The following is a 4,851-nucleotide window of genomic DNA, read 5'->3' as shown; positions in this document are numbered from 1 at the left end:
TCGGATTTAATACACAATCTGACATGCGCTTATTATTTCAAACGCAAAACTGGGCCTATCGAACGTACCATAAATACATCTAATCCCAGCTATTTGCATTCTGCGTACCTTAAACTAACGATTTTATTCCTCATCTCGTGGAAACGCGCCTTTAAGCGGCGCGCTAGAGATGAACCTGTCTCTTTAAAGGTTAAGTAAGTCGGCGTATCTGACCAATTTATATGCCTAGGAGTTTGATTCCAGATGCCATTTAATGATTTAACGGACGTTTCGAAAACCTCCACATTTACGGACGAAGTAATCCTGCGTTATGGTCAATTTCGAAGTGGAACACAAGTGCAGAAATGGCTTAATTCGAGTTTACGATTACGCTTGTTCCAGTTTGAATCGGCGTTTTATAGGAGCGATTTCGAGAAAATTGGCTCAGCTGCGGATGAGAATCGTGGATCATCATCATCTGTACGGTTCAGTTTTCATCCTCATTAGGTGTTGAAGACGCCGACTGACAGGTCGGGATTTGAAAATATTTTATAAGGTTTCTCTTTCGATAACTAGCGCAATTGGGGGAAGTGGCTGTAGAGCTGCAGCCCCCTCAAAGATATCAATAGTTCAGAGAAACTTTGTCAATAGAGAGACCATTAGGCCACTTCAATATAAAAAGTGTTGCTTCTCAAAGAAAAAATACAATTCTAATTTTATTTATTCTCAAAGAAAATCATACAATTCCAATTTTATTGCCACCATAAATCAGGTAGTATTTCAATAGTTGGACAAAACAGCATAATTTCATATAGAGAAATATTATTTTTTCTTCGTATGCAATCATGGTGTTTCCTATTATTTTTATTTGTATTAAGTATCATGGTTGAACGCGTCCTACAATAATACTTTCTTAAGAAGACGAAGTTGCCGACGGGTGCTGGGAATACTAGGTCATAAAAAATATGTCATGATGCTACTCAGAAAAGGTTCCGAAAAAATAGAAATATCTATTTACAAAAAATCAGCAACATAATATGAAATGGATTTAGATCCCTCCAACGAATTAACTCTTGAATTCGAAATGTGGAAGAAGGAGGATGTGCCATTAATTCTTATGCATCTATAATACTTAGATTAGAACTATTATAACTGAAGATAATGCACACTAGTAATAACATTGATAAAGTTGATTAGACAAAGTAGTAGAAATTATATTGGTTAATCTCACCTAGTTCTCTTCGTATTCCACCAATAAAAAATCTTTTCTTCAGTGATACGATGGTACCATGATCATTTTCTTCTGGAGGAATAGATTTTATCGCAAAATATTCAGTTCTTCCAACATTAGATATTAAAAGCATATCTCTAATTTACTTGACGACTGTAGAATCCTTCGTCCGTTATTGATTAAATTTTCTTGAAAGCCTCTTAACCCAGATATGCCTAATGTACTACATAGAGTACACCGCTAACAAGTCTCGTCCTGCAAATGGTACAATGTTTATATTACTAATATAAGCATCCATCCTTTCAGTACGAACCCACCTAGCGTTAGATAAACACCTCGTTCGGATTCATTAGATATTAGTGCGCTATTCGTGTGTTTGAAGTTGGTGATTTCCACACGATGGCTGACTTTGGGATCCGTTTCGCAAGGTATGTAAATTTCATATATAATTTTTTGAATTATGTGAAAGTTATCGTTGGTTTTGTAAAGTAAAATAATTATTGTATCCCATAGAATCGACATCCAATCCAAAAAAATTGAACTTTTTTTCGTATAGGCGGTTATATTTTGGTGTACTACATATAGGACATTAGGATAATAGGTAGCTATCAATGTATTTTTATTACGGAGGGTTTTCACTGAACGAAGCTCTGGCTATGTTGGAAGATAATCCTGAAGTGGCAGCAGATGTAGATGAAATAATTTTGATGCCTCCGGAAAGAGAATTTTTCGCAACTGGAACTGTGAGAGAGAATAGACTGCCAGGGAATACATTGATGAATTCCAAAAATCTCAAAAAAGAAATACGTGGGACATTTGATTACCAAAAAATATCGAATCAGAACATCATAGCAGTGAAATGGAATGACAACAGCATCGTTACAATATGTTCTAATTATGCCGGAGTGGAACCACTTCATGTAGTCAAGAGATATTCTCGGAGAGAAAAAAAAATATTCAGGTAAAGTTTTTCTATGATTAGGTATCATCGTATAATTTGATAATTTTTCCAGGTTATGCAACCACATCTGATAAATATATACAACTCTAACATGGGTGGCGTAGATCGTTCCGACCAAAATATTAGTTTGTATCGAATTTCGCTGAGAGGGAAAAAATGGTATTTTCCTCTAATATCACACTGCATTGATATGTGCGTCCAAAATGCATGGCAGTTGCACAAGAAGGAGGGAGGGAACTTCGACCAGCTGAACTTCAGGAGAAGGATTGCCATCCTATTACTTACCCAAAACAAGAAGGAATACACTTTCCAACAAGGTCATTTGAGTAAAAATTCACCACAGATGGAATTACGCTATGACCGGTTGGACCATATTGTCTCCCCACAAGACAAGCAGACACGTTGTGGATATTGCCATCAAAAAACAACTACAAGATGAACTTGAAATGTGATGTAGGGGTTCATGTAAAATGTTTTTATGATTTTCACACACAATCGAGATCGTGATCGTAATAGTAGTGGAACTGCCTAATGTCCTATATATAGGACGGGCTTATTTTTGTACTTAAAGTGAAAAAACTTCTTTTTTTTATACTTGTTATCATTTCTTGTCACCCAAAGACCAAAAATTCTTAAAAAAAAATTTTTCAAGTCTGCGAAATAACCTATAGGCATATCTGGGTTAATTACTCCCCAAATCAGTTCTATTGATGATATGTGGAAAATGAGCAAAACTACCGCCAACAAAAGCGATCAAATTCACGTGTACTATTTTGAGCAATGAAAGTGACGAAATCGACATAAACTATTTCGACTAGCATACTGGGATTTATTCAAAAGAACTGGTAAGAGGAAGTCAAATTGAACAGATCGCAGATGTTATAGAATAAGGCTAGGTATTTGTAAACAAAACGCCATTGAAATATTAATCGGTTTGTGTCTGCATCATGAAGTTATTCTCGATTAAACATCAGCTTACGTGGCAAATTCTCGTCATTTGCGGGAGGTTCAAATTTTTTGCTTTAATATGAAGAAATCTGCGGTTGGGGCTCATCGAATGATCTCAAATACCTTTGGTGAGGCTGTTGTTAGTGAAAGAACGTGCTGAGAGTGGTTTCAACGCCTTAAGAACGGTGATTTTGACGTTAAAGACCAGTATGGCGGTGGAAGAGAGAAGGTTTTCGAAGATGCAGAATTGGATGCATTACTTGATCAAGGCTCGTGTCAAACGCAACAAGAATTGCAGGATCATTGGGAGTGACGCAACAAGCCATTTCCAAACACCTGAAAGTCATAGGGATGATTCAAAAACAAGAAAATTGGCAGCGATAAGAGTTGAAGCCGAGAGATGTTGAACGGCGTTTGTTTGCTTGTCAACACCTTCTTGCAAGTCAGTATCCAGCGATGGACTATACTTTGAATCATAAATGTATAACCTGTTTTTCACAATTATGCTACGAATTCCGGAAAAAACGGCGAAAGCAAAGTTGTACGCCTAAGTAGTTATTTCCGAGAAACAGTGATTTCAGTCCAATGCCTGTACTAGTAGTACAGAATACCAATACGCATCCCGGTACTGTCCCCTCGAAAATTCCCTTTCATTCTTTCTATTTTCAGTAATAGCGTAGATTCTACTTGTCAGATGTCAAAAGATGACAGCTTCAAAAGTGACAGCTGTCCAGATAGCGGGTTATTCAAATAGAAACCTCTTATTGGAAAACCCCTTTTATTCGCGACCGTTCGACTGCAAAACCACATGAGATCTGGGGTGGGCAAATAAGCGAGGTAAGCGGCTATATCTCAGGAACCACTCATCGTAGAGACTTGCGGTGAAAATTGTTACCACTAAATTAAACAAAAGAAAACACTGGAAATTATTTTGAAGTTCATACCTCCACGCTAGGGGGCCTAATAGCTATCGTCGAGTAGAAAAATGCATTTTACTCTAAAAATTTTCATATTAAGTTGGAAAAAAAATATCATCACTGTAAACCTTGAAAAATTCTCTATCTGTTTGAATTGTCACTTTCGATTTTGCGACATCAAATAAGGGTGGGGGAAAGATAGAAATCTGACTGATTGAAATGTCTGTAACTTCAGTTTGGCTCAACATTTGTGAGCAAATTAGATCCCGTCTAAGAGATAATATCTTGTTGATTGAGGACAAAATATACTCATGATGAATTTGATTCAGCTGCTTCCGATAGGGAGCGCTAAGTTCATTGTTTTGTTCATTTTTCTCTGAAATTTCAAATGTAATGATAGGATTTTTTCAACAGAAACAAAAATTTCATTGAATTTGCATGAAAAAACCTGAAGGTCGCAAAGCGATAATTTCAGGCGTTCTGAAGTTATGGCCGAAAGAAGATATTCTTCAACTGATGCACTGCGAAAAACCAAATTGAGTCTTCAAGTTCTAACAGAAACAGAAATCCCATCAAATTTGTATGAAAAAACCAAAAGGTCGCAAAGCGATAGCTTCAGGCGTTCTGGAGTTATGGCCGAAAGAAGACACAATTTAGTTTTTCAGTGCATCAGTTGAAGAATATCTTTTTTCGTCCATAACTAGAGAACCCCTGAAGCTATCGCTTTGCGACCTTTTGGTTTTTTCATACAAATTTGATGGGATTTCTGTTTCTGTTCGAACTTGAAGACTCAATTTGGTTTTTCGCAGTGCATC

At 36.7% G+C, this 4,851-nt stretch overlaps 1 long non-coding RNA gene across 1 annotated transcript; it reads left to right on the top strand.

Annotated features, from left to right (window-relative positions):
* The first annotated feature begins 1,416 nt into the window (after positions 1 to 1,416).
* On the top strand, positions 1,417 to 2,763 carry LOC123682272. The gene is made up of 2 exons (XR_006747804.1): positions 1,417 to 1,638; positions 1,724 to 2,763. It is a non-coding gene; the product is annotated as an uncharacterized LOC123682272 (long non-coding RNA).
* The last annotated feature ends 2,088 nt before the right edge of the window (positions 2,764 to 4,851 follow it).

Source organism: Harmonia axyridis, chromosome 6, assembly GCF_914767665.1.
Source record: "Harmonia axyridis chromosome 6, icHarAxyr1.1, whole genome shotgun sequence".
In the NCBI taxonomy this organism is placed as follows: Eukaryota; Metazoa; Arthropoda; class Insecta; order Coleoptera; family Coccinellidae; genus Harmonia; species Harmonia axyridis.
This window is presented reverse-complemented; position numbering and strand designations above follow the sequence as displayed.